This window comes from Chiloscyllium plagiosum, unplaced genomic scaffold, assembly GCF_037043375.1.
Source record: "Chiloscyllium plagiosum isolate Xiang-an unplaced genomic scaffold, Cpla_swu_hap1 HiC_scaffold_9, whole genome shotgun sequence".
Lineage (NCBI taxonomy): Eukaryota > Metazoa > Chordata > Chondrichthyes > Orectolobiformes > Hemiscylliidae > Chiloscyllium > Chiloscyllium plagiosum.
The window spans coordinates 28,616,873-28,632,604 of NW_028270147.1; the positions used below are offsets into that span (position 1 = coordinate 28,616,873).

Below are 15,732 nucleotides of genomic sequence, written 5' to 3' on the forward strand. Positions count from 1 at the left end.
CAAGTATCTCCTTCCTAACCAGTCCATTTCACACTCTCCTCTTCAACAATACGGTCCCTCTCATTCGTAAATACTGAAGAAAAGTACTCATTCAAGACCTCTCCTATCTCTTCCGACTCAATACACAGTCTCCCACTACTGTCCCTGATTGGACCTACCCTCGTTCTCGTCATTCTCATGTTTCTCACATACGCATAAAATGCCTTTGGGTTATCCTTGATCCTATCCGCCAAAGATTTTTCATGCCCTCTCTTAGCTCTCCTAATCCCTTTCTTCAGGTCCCTTCTGGCTATCCTGTATCCCTCCACTGCTCTGTCTGACCCCTGTTTCCTCAACCTTATGTAAGCCTCCTTCTTCCTCTTTACAAGACATTCAACCTCCCTCGTCAACCAAGGTTCCCTCACACGACCATTTCTTTCCTGCCTGACAGGTACATACATATCAAGGACACGTCGTATCTGTTCCTTGAAAAAGTTCCACATTTTCACGACATCCTTCCCTGACAGCCTATGTCACTGAAGGTCTTGGATGGGATGCCAATCAAGCGCATAACTTTGTCCCAAATAGTGTCAATCTTCTTTAATGTTATTGGTGCTGCACCCAATAAGTGGAGAATATTCCATCACACTTCTGACTTGTGCCTTGGAGATGGTGGACAGGCTTTGTATTGACAGGAGGTGAGTTCCATGCTGCAGAATTCCTAGTCCCTGATCCGATCTTGCAGTCACAGCATTTAAGTGAGTGATCCAGTTCAGTTCTTGATCAATGGTAACTCCTAGGCTGTTGATAGTGGGTAATCTGGTGTTGCTAATGCCAATTATCACTGGAGGAGTTCCTCAGGGTTTTAAAAAATATTTTCTAATTAACCTGTTTAGAGATATTATTACATTCCTCTGGGCTTGATGGGACTTGAACCTGGAATGTCGAGGGCTGACAAATTAGATCTTCCCTCATTGGAGATAGTCATTGCCTGGTACTTCCATGACATTAATATTATTAACCACTTATTAGCCCAAGCTTGCGCATTGTCCAAAACCACTGCATTTGAACATGGACTGTTTCAGTATCTGAGAAATCATAAATGGTGCTGAATACAGTGCAATCACTGGTGAACATTCCTACTTCTGATTTTAAGATGGAGGGAAGGTCATTGATGAAGCATCTGAAGATGGGTTGGCCTATGACAGTACCTTGAGGAACTAGGGTTCTTGTGGCACCGTGGTAGTAGCCCTAGCTTTAAGCCTGGAGGTCGGGGTTCAAGTCCCATCAAGCCCAGAGGAATGTAATAATGTCTCTGAACAGATTAATTAGAAAATATAAAAAAAAGATCCTGAGGAACTCCTCCAGTGATGACCTGATAATGGTTCACCTTTAAGAATCTCAACCATCTTCCTTTGTGGCAGTTTTGACTCTAACCAGGAGTGTGTTTCCCTGATTTCCATGGACTCCAGATTTGCTAGTGTTCCTTGTTGCCACACTCAAATGCAGGCTTAATTTTGAGGGTAGTCCCTCTCATCTCACTCCTGGATCTCAGCTCGTGCCCACATTTGAATAAGGTTATAACGAGGCCAGGAGCTGAATGGCCCTGGCAGAGCCAGAACTGAGCGCCAGTGAGCGGGTTATTCCTTTGCATGTTTTATATTGATAGCAGTGTCGATGATGTCTTGCATCACTTTGTTGTAGTTAACCAGTTTGAATTCATCTTGCTTTTTGTGGACAAGTTATACCTGGGCATAAACTGTCAGGGAGGTGCCAGTGCTGTAGTTGTATTGGAAACATTCAGCTAGGGGTGTGACTAATTCTGGAGCTCAAGCCTTGAGAATTATTCCCTTCAGCTGTTTCTCGACATCACAGGGAGTGACTTGAATTAGCATCTGTGATGTTGAGATCCTTGATTAGTCCGTGAGACAGTCTCCCAAATTTTTAATGGTCCTCAAATGTTAGTAAGAAAGACGTTGCAGGGTGGACAGGGCTGGGTTCATTTCTCTCTCCACCCCGGAGGCTCCCAGCCTCATTTCTGATGAAGCACTCCTGCCCGAAATGTCGATTTTCCTGCTCCTCAGATGCTGCCTGAGCTGCTGTGCTTTTCCAGCACCACTCTAATCTTGACTTCATTATTAGCATGCCTGGTGTCTAGTGCAATATCAGGTGGTCTTTCCAGTTTCATTTCTTCCTTTAGACTTTTCTAGTGTTTGATACTTTGGAGCACCTTGATAGACCATTTCAGAGTCAAGCACTTTCCTGTCGGTCTGGAGTTGCATTTAGGTAAGACCAGGGAGGGACAGCAGATTTACTTCCTTAAAAGGCATTAGTGAACTAAATGGGATTTATTTTATCCATTCACAGGACGTGGGCGTCACTGGTTGCCCATCCCTTATTGCCCAGAGGCCAGTTAAGAGTCAACCACATTACTGTGGGACTGGAGTCACATGTAGGCCAGACCAGGTTTTGTTTGAACAACAATGGTTACAGTGTTGCGACTAGGTCCTTTTGGAATTGCAGCTACCTTTTCCAGAAAACAATCCAAGTTGCATTGACGGCTGCGGCATAGGCTGCAGCAGAGCAGGCCCAGCACAGATTGGATTCTGTCATAAACGAGGCCTACACCAAGTAGATGGTCCCCATTATTCACATTAAATATGACAGGGTAATACCTGTTGAAGGCAGACTTCAGGCATACGTGAAAGGTGTCCCAGCTCAATTTAATTCAGACGCCTTTAAGCTGTCTTTGGACACCACTCCCCAAAATGGGAGCTCTCCTGATGCCCACTTAACACCTACAATGACCAATGTCTACCTCAGCCAATCAGCTGCCCAAATGCGAGGGAGAAAATTGTAGCAAATCAATGTAAAGTGACAGTGTGCAGACAGAATTACCAATTACAATAGCAGAGAGGAAGTATGAGATCAAACACAACATTACTAACCCAGCACTAATCACAGACAGGGCCTGGAAGATAATTAATTCTACAATCATTAACTTTTATAGTTAATTATTAAATTTTATTCCATCAATGAGGATTAAAATACTAGAGTTCTGGAACTTGGCAGTTGATTTATTATTGATATTTTTGCTCTCCTTATTGCATATAAATTAACTTAAATGAATCAACCCCATACTGGTTTTAAATTAAGTCATTCTAGTAAAAGACCTCAGGGCGAATGATCCTGTTGCATAAAAACGAACCTGCATGGGTTTCCATAACAACAAAACACTTAGGGAAAAGAAATCTGGAGGCCTTGGGAGCTGCAGAGAAATGGTGAGAAAACACTAATGATAACGCTTAATGATATTTACAATTAGATTTTAAAAAAGCCTAAATTTAGAAAATAGTTATCTGTAACACACCAATTAAATTTACCAATATGATTGCAGGGCTCCAGTAACGTACAATTAAGGAGCTGGAGTGTAAGACTCGGGAGAAAGAGCGTGTTAAATTGATGGGTGTTGTACTCATATATTTCCTGTGGCGGATGGGAACATAAGAGTCCAGCAAAAAGTCACACTGGACAATGACAATCAGTGAACTTAAACTGTTTCAGGTTACAATTCACACAACACCAGGTTATAGTCCAACAGGTTTATTTGGAAGCACTAGCTTTCGAAGTGGTGCAAAAGCTCCAAAAGCGAATGCTTCCAAATAAACCTGTTGGACTATAACCTGGTGTTGTGCGATTTTTAACTTTGTCCACCCCAGTCCAACATTGGTTCCTCCACATCAGATTACAATCGTAAGAATGAAGGCAAGGAAGGAAGACTTGCATATGTACTGGACATCTCAAGGCACTTTAGTCATAGAGTCCCTACAGTGTGGAAACAGACTATTTGCCCATTGAGTCCACACCAACCCTCTGAAGAGCATCCCATCCAGACCCAACCCATTCCTGCAACCCTGCATTTCCCATGGCTAAACCCTCTAGCCTGCACATCCCTGGACAATTTAGCATGGGCAATCCACCCAACCTGCACATCTTTGGACTGTGGGAGAAAAGGACAAAGTGTGGACTGCAGATACTGGAGATCAGAGTCAAAAGGTGTGATGCTGGAAAAGCACAGCAGGTTGAGCAGCATCCGAGGAGCAGGAGAGTGAAGGTTTCAAGCATAAGCTCTTCATTGCTAATGGAGAGCTTATGCTCAAAATGTCGACTCTCCCGCTCCTCAGATGATGCCTGACCAGCTGTGCTTTTCCAGTATCACACCTTTTGATTGTGGGAGGAAACCAGAACACCCAGAGGAAACCCACACAGACACGGGGAGAATGTGCAAACTCCACACAGACAGTCACCCAAGGCTGGAATCAAACCTGTGTCCCTGGTGCTGTGAGGCAAGAGAGCTAACCACTGAGCCACTGTGCCATTTAGTCACGGAGGTATAGTTGCTGTGGTGATGTAGGAAATGCAAGATCAACAAGAAGTGAACATTTCCCCAGTGAGACTTGGGAGCAGTAGCTTGGGCAGGCATCCCATTCTGTGGGGAGAAAGTGAGGTCTGCAGATGCTGGAGATCAGAGCTGGAAATGTGTTGCTGGAAAAGCGCAGCAGGTCAGGCAGCATCCAGGGAACAGGAGAATCGACGTTTCGGGCATAAGCCCTTCTTCAGAAATGAGGAAAGTTTGTCCAGCAGGCTAAGATAAAAGGCTAAGAGGAGGGACTTGGGGGAGGGGCGTCGGAAATGTGATAGGTGGAAAGAGGTCAAGGTGAGGGTGATAGGTCAGACTGGGGTGGGGACGGAGAGGTCGGGAAGAAGATCTCAGGTTAGGAAGGCGGTGCTGAATTTGATGGATTTGACTGAGACAGGGTGGGGGGAGGGGAAATGAGGAAACTGGTGAAATCCGAGTTCATCCCTTGTGGTTGGAGGGTTCCTAGCCGGAAGATGAGGCGTTCTTCCTCCAACCGTCGTTTTGTTGTGGTCTGACGATGGAGGAGTCCAAAGACCTGCATATCCTTGGTGGAGTGGGAGGGGGAATTGAAATGTTGAGCTACAGGGTGGTTGGGTTGGTTGGTCCGGGTGTCCCAGAGGTGTTCTCTGAAACGCTCCGCAAGTAGCCGGCCTGTCTCCCCAATATAGAGGAGGCCACATTGGGTGCAGAGGAGGATCCCATTCTGTGGGGTGACCAACCCTTCTCCAACTGCCGTGGAAGATTAGGGAAGGTTACTTGAGTGTAGGTGATTCCTTCACCCGAGCCCTGGTTACTGTAGGAGGCAAAAAGGATGGAATGACACCATAACCAGCTACCCCACAGAAGCGTGTGAGGCCAAAGTGCAAACTTCTCAGCCTGATTGACTGCCATTAGAAAGATCAAAAGGATGATTTGTTCTGTCTTGGGCCTCAATCGACTCACCTCCAATGGATCAGAATGGTACTGCTAACTCTAGCTGCCTCCCAGTGAGATGATACCCACCAGGTATCACAGTAGGAAATCTTGCATTTATATGGGAACTTCAGTTAGGATCTGGGCTGGGGAGGAGCTGATAGTTCTAATCACCAGATCCATCGCCTGAGTTGATTGGCTGAGTAGCTTGTCAGTCAGAATATACAGTATCCAATGTAGCTAATGAAGTCAGGACACCACATTGATTTACAGTCTCATTGACTGATGATTTCTGATGTTCTGACTAACAGAGTACATTGGTTGAGTAGGGCACACTAAACTCCCCCCCCCCTCCCATCCTTCCTTTCTTACCTTGTGTGGTGACTCATGGGCTATTCTGATGGCCCTGGGTGGAGGCTGTTGCAGTGCAAGATGAGGTAAAGAACCTTGTCGTGCTCACCTTTAGACTCGAAGGTCCTTCTTGACCTCCTTCCTCAATGGTGTATGCGGCTCTTCCATGGACTGAACAATGCCACCCCGATATCCTGACCTCCTCCTTCCCAGTGTCTGACGCTGGCTCATTACCTGTGTCTAGACCTGACCTTATCCCTCCCTCTGCAATAGAGAATGGATGGCACGCTGGCTCAGTGGTTAGCTCTGCTACCTCACAATGCCAGGGACCCGGGTTCAATCCCAACCTTGGGTGACTGTCTGTGTGTAGTTTGCACATTCTCCCCATGTCTGCATGGGTTTCCTTAGGGTGTTCCAGTTTCCTCTCACAGTCCAAAGATGTGCAGGTTGGGTGGATTGGCATGCTAAATTGTGCATAGTGTCCAGGGATGTGCAGGCTAGGGGGGTTAGTCAGGGCTGAAAATGTGTTGCTGGAAAAGCGCAGCAGGTCAGGCAGCATCCAAGGAGCAGGAGAATCGACGTTTCAGGCATGAGCCCTTCTTCAGGGTTAGTCAGGGGTAAAGTAGGGAATAGGTCTAGGCGGGATACCCTTCAGAGGGTTAGTGTGAACTTGTTGGGCCAAATGGTCTGTTTCTGCAGGGATTCTATGGGAGTGTGTGTGTCTGTAAGACAGAGAAAAATTGTGTGTATAGGTGCACAAATGTGTGTGTGAGAGAGAGAGAGAAAGTGTGAGAGAATGAAATAGACTGAGAGTGTGTGAGAGAGACTGGGAGTGAGCTGGACATACACAAATAAACAGAAGTTGATTGGTATGGGGAAGGATGGGGGTCACAAAAAAGCCCACCCCTCCCCAAAATCCATCCACAAACTCATTTAGGAAAGGAGGAATATGTAGGCTGAAAGGCAACCCACTTCCAATTTCTAGTTTCATCTCAATTCCACAGTGACCAACTTGGAGTGTGCACCATCAGAGACAAATACAACCCTAAAACCAAAACCTTCACTTTGCTGCAGTCCCCTCCCCTTCCCTGGTGACTTGGACTTGAGGTCCACTCTCTCTGTCTCTAGATGTATTTCTTAATCAAAAAAGCAGAAAAAGGTTTTGTTAGCTTTGCTGTTGGAAACCATATATTATAGTTTTATATTTTTAATTTTTAAAATATAAAAATATATTTTTAAATGGTCAATTATTTCTCAAACATTGATTTCTCTTTCGTTTAGCAGGTTCTTTCCATTTTCTTCATATCGTTACCAATTTTTTTCAAGTTGATGTTTAATATTTTGCCGAACTTCATCTCAGGCAGCCACTGCTGGTTTCCTGCTGAAAGGGAGTTCTGAAGAAGGGTCACTGGACTTGAGATGTTAACTCTGCTTTCTCTGCATAAATGTTACCAGTCTTGCTGAGTTTTTCCAGCAATTTCTGATTTTGTTTCTGATTTGCAGAATCTACAGTATTTGAGAAAAGGGGTCATGTTCAAAAGAAATGGAATGTATTGGAAATGCTCAGCAAGTCTGGAAGTATCTATGCAGAGACGCAGAAAGAGATAGACAGAGAGAGAGAGAAAGAGAGAGAGGCAGGGCTCTATGACTCTTCATCAGAACTAACACAGATTGTGAACCGGATGTGTTGAGTTTGTTTTTCCCTCTGCAGATGCTGCCTGGTCTGTGACTATTTCCATCATTTTCTAGTCACAGTTCAGATTTCCACTATTTTGCTTTTCTACTTTGTGCTCCGTGGTAAGCATTTGTAAGATTGGTTAATTTCAATTTAAAATGAGAAAATACTGATCAATCAGTGAAAAAGTTTAATTCTGCTATTGATGAAACCAAAGTTTTTTGGATAATGAGATCTGGATATTGTAGGGCCAGTTTCAAAGAGATGACTGCATTCAATGAATGACCAAGTTGTGTGTAATTGTCTAACAAAGCCATAGTTGTATCAGGGTTGGAGGATTTGAATTACAAGGGGAGGCTGAATAGGCTGGGATTGTTTTCCCTGGAGCGTCTAGGCTGAGACGCGACCTTGTAGAGATTTATATAATCATGAGGGGCATGGATAGGGTAAATAGACAAGGTCTTTTCCCTGGGGTGGGGGAGTTGAGAACTGGAAGGCACAGCTTTACGGTGAGGGGAAAAATTTAAAAGAGACCTAAGGGGAAACTTTTTCACACAAAGGGGGGGGGGGGAGGGGGGGTGCATATATGGAATGAGCTGCCAGACGAAGTGGTGGAGGCTGGTAAAATTACAACATTTAAAAGGATGGGAATATGAATAGGAAGGGATTAGACGGATATGGGCCAGGTGCTGGCAGGTGGGACTAGATTGGGTTGGGATCTCTGGCTGGCATGGCCAAGTTGGACCAAAGGGTCTGTTTCTGTGCTGTACATCTCTATGATTCAATGTATCATTCTGAGACCTGAGCTTTTGATCATCTTTATAAATAGAGGAACAGAGCACAAAGACCTGCAAAATTGCTAAGTCTATGTAAAACGATTTGACCCCACAGTGACTACAGTTCTCAATTCTGTCACCTGAAGGATAACAGCAGAAAGTTAACTTCTCACCCTGGCCCAGCCTTTAATGTAGAAACCATTCCAAACTGCTTCACAGGAACATGACTAATTAAAATTTGACAACTAACCTATTAAGGAAATATTAACACTGGTGCCCCAAAACTAGGTCAAAGGTAGGTTTTAAGGAATATTTGTAAGGAGGAGAAGAGAGTGCGGGTGAGAGAGCTAAGCGGTTTGGGGAGGAATTAAAGAAGCTTAGGGCCTTGGAAGCTGAAGAAATGAAAATAAAACACTTATGAGACCAGAATCAGGGTTATCCAGAGATCTCAGAGGCTTCTAATGCTACAGGAGATTGCAAAGACAGAGGAAGAAAGTTATGAAGATAGTGAAAGATAAGGCTGTGGAAGGATTGGAACACGGATGAAAAGATTAAATCGGAGGTATTTCTGAACTGGGCATCAGCAAACACATCTCGTGCTGATACAGAAATTGATGAGAAGGTACCATGTCATCTACCACACTTCAAATAGGGAAGTGGGCAATCAGGATTTTCTGAATTATGGATTTCTTTTACTACGCAATGATCATCAGCCATTGAAAACGTCCGGTGGGAAAAGAAAATTTTGCATCGATATAGCACATTTCAAGGTCACTTGATACTTCAAAATATTTTACAATCCATTATATACTTTTGAAGTGCAGATACTGCTGTAATGTAGTTGATGGGCAGACACTATATACCAGCAACTAAAACCGACATTGCTGGAGAAACTGAGCAGGTCTGGCAGCATCTGTGGAGAGAAAGCACTTCTTGGATTACCCACCGCTTTCCATCATGTTTACAAAGAGAATATGTGAGCTGGAATGAATTTCATGGGATTTTTAAATGTATCTAAGTGGAGTTTACATCGTATTGCTCACGACTAGGCTGAATATAGTTGCTCAGGCATTAAGATATACTCGGTTTGTCTCTTTGTGGTTATCTTCTGTGATGAAGCAACATAATTAGGCAGATGCTGAACTGCATTACAGGCTAATTGATGGAGGTTATAGTACATTACTTGTAAATTCCACCCCTTAACTAGGGAGAAAGGCCACAAGAGTAAGATTAGAAATGCTAGCAGGAACTGAGAAGCTTGCTACTGTGCTTAAAAAGAATGGATATTTTTCAGTTGAATTCTGAAATGTGACAGGTGTGTGTTTTATACAGTGCCCTATCTCTCCTGATACTGTAAGTGAGTAATTAAGGAAGTCAGTGCATACTGTGTAATGCATGATATATTATTCAGATGCAGCAGTTGCTCTTTAAGGCTGCAATGTGTAATTGTCAAGCCAACAGAGACGGAGAACAATCAAATTAATTGTTTGATCAGGGAACTTGGCAGATTGGAAGCTTGTCGGTTTCAGACTGCAGTGCACTTCTGGCAACCTTGTTTCTGAAAAGTGTAACTTCTGTGCACATTCGGTGAACCATTCCAAACTTCAAAAAATACACACAGGGAGATTTCTGAGCAGCGCTGAGCAATCTTGAATCTCATTAAATTTGATCCTTTTCCCTGAACTGTAATCTATATAAGACACAGGCTCGTTAAAGGTGTTTCTCCATACACCATGTATTTCCTACAATGGTGCTATATTTTCCTGTTGGCTTATGTAGCATCTGAAAGGTGGTGTTTAAGGAAGGAACCCCAGTGAGGCCTGAGGCAGCTGACAACATGGCTGCCAATCTTTAATGTGAAGAAGTGGACAGAATGTCAACAGCTCAGAGATCTTAGAGGGTAGGAGCGATGGAGAAGATTAGACAATTAGTAACGGACAAAGTAGTGATAGCCAATTCTCCTTCCCCAGCGCACTAATGTTCCGGTCAAAATTTTCAAACTGTCCATCTGACAATAACTGTTGGATAAATGAAAATTTCCTTCAGATCGATGTCACGAAAAAAAGGACCTATATATCTCTGCCTCTGTCAAACGCGTTCAAGATGCCAGTGGGGATATATGGCCTGAATTCAGATTTTTACTCCACATAAATAAAAGGTGGACAGTAAAGGTCTTTACCCTGGGGGGGGGGAATTCAAAAGCAGGGGGCATATTTTTAAGGTGAGAAGAGGAAGATTTAAAAGGGACCGGAGGGGCAACCTTTCCACACAGAGGGTGAAATGAACTATCAGAGAAAATGGCAGATGCAGGTACAGTTACAACATTTAAAAGGACATTTGGACAAATACAGGAATAGAAAAGGCTGAGAGGGATTATGAGCCAAATGTGACTTGTTTAGTTTGGGAAACTTGGTCAGCATGGACGGGCTGGACCAAAGGGTCTGTTTCTGTGCTGTACGGCTCTATGTCATCTAGAATGCTATCACCCAGCCCAACATTCCAGTCCACAACTTGTGTTTATCTGCCTTGAGTCTACCACTGGTTTCCCCGTTCCCTCACGCTACAGCAAAAAGGGCGCTACATCGTATTACAGGGGTCGAATGGTCTATTTGTACTCCTATTTTGTAAGTTTTTATGTTCCCTGAAATGCTTGTCCCAAACCTGATATGCTTCCCAATCCTTTAAATGCCACCTGAAAACTAGCTCTTTCACCAAAGCCTCTGATCAAGCCTCCACATTTCCTGCTTCAAGCCTGCCCAAAAGCATTTGGAGACCTTTCTTACGCTGGGAGTGCAACTCTTGGCCAGTCTGGATTGAAATCCCAAACGCAGTTGACAAAAATTCATTACAGGAACAGCTTTCAACAGTCCCCTAATGAATCCATAATCCTGCAGTCACTCACTGATTCCCCTCCAGCCACCTCAGAAACACATCATCTGCAAATCAGGTCCCAAAAACAGACTTCCAATAACCATTAAATTTTTTTTTAAATAATTTACAAAGTATTGCATAAAAAAATTCTACATAGAATATATCCATTCACTGTAAATATTAATTTCCACAACCCTAATCCAGCAAACCTGCAGATTTGCAAGTTGTAAAACAGGCCTTGGTTTCCAGCAGCCTCAATTTGCAAACCACCCAAAACACAGCACTTTGTGAACAGGGCAGTTTCTAAATAAAGCTGTAAGCAATACTGAGGCCTACAATACATACTGTCAGCATGCAGAATTGTGTTCAACCACAGATATGTTTTGTTTTAAAAACATAAACTCCTGCAAAAGAAGATGATCTTTAAAGGATATTTTTTATCTGCAAAATACCTTTTAAAAGGGTAATATTAATTCACTCCACCTAAACTGCTGCTCTTTCACCTTCCACTGAATGCACACATTGCCCTATTAAAAAAATCCGCTCCATAGCACCACACAGTGGCTTGTATTGAACTAGATTAGTCCTTTATACTGCTGGTGGGAATTGGGATAGAGCCAGAGTGGTTTGGAGGGAACCAATTTGGCAGGGAACCAGTGCGGCAAATAAAAATTCCTTATCCGGATGATGGGATGAACCTTTGCAATTTAGGAAATGGAAATTAAAGGGCAGGTCCAACTGGCCCTCTTTTTTTTTATCTATTTGCCATTCATGAATGCTTAATAATAGGCCAACTCACCAGAATTCAGTTCCTCTTACCAGTCAAGGCAAGCTATTCTAGCCTTGAGGTTCCTAACTGTACATTAGAGGCATGTGCCAGGCAAGGTTTGTACTTCCTAGATTTTGGAGCTGTTGGTTTTGAGGAATGTTCATCCATGGCAGGCTACAATTGAGATTGGACGGTTGCAATCTAAGTTGCGAGGGGCTTGGAGGATGACTGAGAGAGAGAGTTGGATAGTCATGGACACAAGTAAAGAAATGTGGCCAAGGGTGGAGGTCTGTCTAGACAAGCAGAACAGGCTGACCATGGAAAGGGGGTCCAACTGTGGAAAGGACAAAATGAAGCTGGGGATATCCTGTCCGACAGACAGAGTTTTGAGAGAAAAGTCTACTGGGGACTTTCCTCAACTCAACCAATACTTAAGGGCCTTAAATGGCCAATTACTGGCTATTTGACATGTGACATGTGAAGAGAGACTGGATTGTTTAGGATCATATTCACTGGAGTTGAGAAGAATTCACAGAGACCCATAAAAACCTAACAGGACTGGACTGGATAAATGCAGGAAGGATTTACCTGATGACCAGGGAGCACAGAACAATGGGTTACAGTCTAAAGAGACGGGGTAGGCCACTTCGGACTGAGCTGAGGTGAAATATCTTCACTCAGAGAGTGATGAGCCTGTGAAATTCTTTGTCACAGAAAATGGTTGAGACCAAACCATTCAAGAAGGAAATAGTAATAATTCTTAAGTGAAAAAGAAATCAAAGGATATAGGGAGAAAGCGGATACTGATCAACCATGATCATATGTTATTAAGGAGCAAGCTCAAAGGGCTAAACGGCCTACTCCTGCTCCTATTTTCTATATTTCTATGTGAAGTGGATGACAGAAGTTTCTAACTGGGAAACTCTGATGACAAAAGTTTCTAACTTGGATACTAAAGCTGGGGAGAAGTTTCCAATTGCCCCAGTCTCCTTGAAATTGGAGACATGGATAAGGAGTAAGGATTGGCTTCTGAAAAGCCACCCAGTTCACTTGATTCTAATTCCCTATACGCCGTCTCTATCTGTGTCACTCATCTTCCCACTGCCCCCCAGGCAGTTCTTAAGAGACCTGTGCCTTTGAGGCCTGTGATCAAGTGAAATCCTGTCCTTGCTTGCCTGTCTTCTTAGTGAGTCATAAAATGTGGTGCTGGAAAAGCACAGCCAGTCAGGCAGCATCTGAGGAGCAGGGGAGTCGACATTTTAAGCATAAGCTTTTAATCAGGAATGTCTTCTTAGCGAGTTGACTGGTGACTGATTAGGTGAGTTATTTCGTGGCAGTGGGAGTTGGATCACATATTTGTCACACTTAACATGCTCATCTACACACCTTTTCAAAAAAGTTCTTTACAAATCCCATGATCAGATACATTTGTTACTTGTACTGAAAACTGGAATTCTTAACTTGGTTATATCCTTATGCATTTTAAAAATTTGTTCATGGGATGTGAACATCACTGTCCTTCCCTAATCACCTTCTTGAACTGCTGTGGTCATAGACTCATGCAGTATGGAAGCAGACCTTTTGGTCCAACTTATTTGTGCTGACCAGATATCCTAAACTGATTTAGTCTCATTTTTTTTATTCATGGGATGAGGGCATCACCAGCTCGGCCAGTATTTATTGCCCAACCCCAGAGTCCACCACATTGCTGTGAGTCTAGAGACACATGTAGGCCAGACCAAGTAAGGATGGCAGCTTCCTTCCCTAATGGACATTAGTGAACAAATGACATTTTTCCCGACAATCAACAATGGATTCCAAGTCATCATCAGACCTTAATTACAGATTTTTTTCGCAATTGAATTCAAATTCCACCACATGCCGTAGCAGGATTTGAACTCAGGTTCCCGGAGCGTCACATAGGTCTCTGGATTAACAGCCCAGTGATAACACCTCTAGGCCATCACCTCCCCCGCACTGTGTCCATATCCCTCTAAACCCTTCCTATTCATGTAACCATCCAGATGTTATAATTAAATGTTGAATTGTACCCTTCTCCAGCACTTCCTCTGGCAGCTCATTCTGGCTGGTATAATTACAACATTTAATTATAACATCTGGTTGATTACATGAATAGGAAGAGTTTAGAAGGATATGGTTCATTGGTGTGGACTTATGGGGCCAAATGGTGTATTTCCTCACTGTAATCTAATTGGCCATTCATTACTGGACACAGAATAGGTATTCCAGGGACACTGGCATAGACAATGCCAGCAATGGGACAGGGCATCTGTCCTGAACCATAATGCTAAACTGAAACACATTTTTGTTTTTTGCTTTTTCTTTTTTGTGTAGCCTTCACCAGTTGTTTTAAAGACCACTTTTTAGTTTACTAAAGATCTGATTGGTGGAGCGTATATGGTGTTACACCCATACGTACCTGAATTCTGTACATATAATTCATACACTGAGGTAAAACTGGTTTTTGTACTGAAGAAGCTCAAGTTCTCAAACCCCCTACTGAGTGTCCATTTTCTACCTAGCTTCCAGTAGTCTTCAGGAGAACAGAGATTCCATCTTGTATAAATGCCTCACACAGTTCAGTTAGGAGTTATTCTACTCTCAGGAATATTAAATGCAAAGTTGCGTCTCTATCTGCAGTTTGAATGTTCATCATATCTAGAACAGTCCGATGCAGTAAACTTGCATTGCAGCATATAAATTAACAATCAAAGTCTCCAAAAATCCTTCCAAAAGCAAATCTTGAATTATGTTGAGTTTAAAGACTAGCTGCTATTTTGAAATGGGAAAAAAAATGAAGAATACTAGCAGGTCATATTAAATTATTAGATTATTAAACAACATATTTGTACAAAGACTCCTTGAATCATAATCAGAACATTCTTAAAAATAAATGAAATTTATTGTCTTTGTTATTTAACACACAGTTCATTGTGTTCATTTTGAGTCAGTTTACTAGTGGTACCATTGTAAGGTTCCCACACCAGATCAGATCCAGCACTTTATTCAGAATTGCCCTTCTGCAATAAATCATCTTCCTCTCCATCCATTGAATTGGCTATTCTGTACTCTTTGAAAGCTGGGATGATGCTTGTTACACAAATAGCAGCCCACAATACATAACTGAATCAGAGAAAACATTTTGTGGGGAACATACACAATTCTGCTCCTTGCGAAGATTTTCTTTTTCTCTATCAACTAACCATCTATTCCATTCGGTTTGTGAACATGATCATGGAATGACTTATTGAGGCACACATCCAGATGATTTTTCTTTTCACAAGCATGAATTAATCAACTGCACCGAAATACCACATATCAGATTCTTAGATGATTTGACAGGATAGATGCAGAGAGATTGTGGAAGACTCTAGGGCCAGAGGGCATAATCTCAGAATAAGGGGTTGTACATTTAAGGCACAGATGAGGAGGAATATTTTCTCCCAGAGAGTTGTGAATCTGTGGAATTCTTTACTACAGAGGGCTGTTGAGGCTGGGTCATTAGATCAATCAGCCCATTGAATAGTGAAGGCTGAGATGGACAGATTATAATCAGTATGGGCTAAGGTTTCTGGGGAACAGGCAGGAAAATGAAATTGGAGTTTATCAGCCATGATTTCATTGAATGGCAAAACAGACTCCTGGACTGTCTTGGCCTACTTCTGTGCCAACCTTAAATACATCAACAAATACTTATCAAAGTCGCTTTTTAAAAAGTAATGTTTTAAGATGTTGCGCAATATTGTGGCAAGTTTTGCTTTCTGTGATCTGTAAATAAATTTTGAGTGAAAGTTCAAAAGAAAGGAAAGCATTTCTCAAAAACAGGCACAGTTTGTGCCTTTTTCACAAAATGAGTTCAAAGCAGTAACTCTGACCCAAAGTGGTTGTCACTAAAAAGAAAGAGAAAAAATAATTAAAGGGAAAGAAAGTAAATATGAAATAGCAACCAACTGTACAG

At 42.7% G+C, this 15,732-nt stretch overlaps 1 protein-coding gene across 5 annotated transcripts in view; it reads right to left on the minus strand.

Annotated features, from left to right (window-relative positions):
• Window positions 1-11,516, minus strand: part of hyi (hydroxypyruvate isomerase) — a 67,297-nt gene extending 55,781 nt beyond the window's left edge. For 2 of the 5 annotated variants that reach the window (XM_087990510.1, XM_043698927.2), the window contains exon 1: window positions 11,437-11,516. The gene's annotated coding sequence lies outside the window, so the exon portion shown is untranslated. Of the gene's footprint in view, window positions 1-5,683; window positions 5,705-5,771; window positions 6,185-11,436 lie in introns of those variants that run through there. The other 3 variants (XM_043698928.2, XM_087990509.1, XM_043698929.2) reach the window with 3 other exon arrangements.
• Between the last annotated feature and the right edge of the window lie 4,216 nt (window positions 11,517-15,732).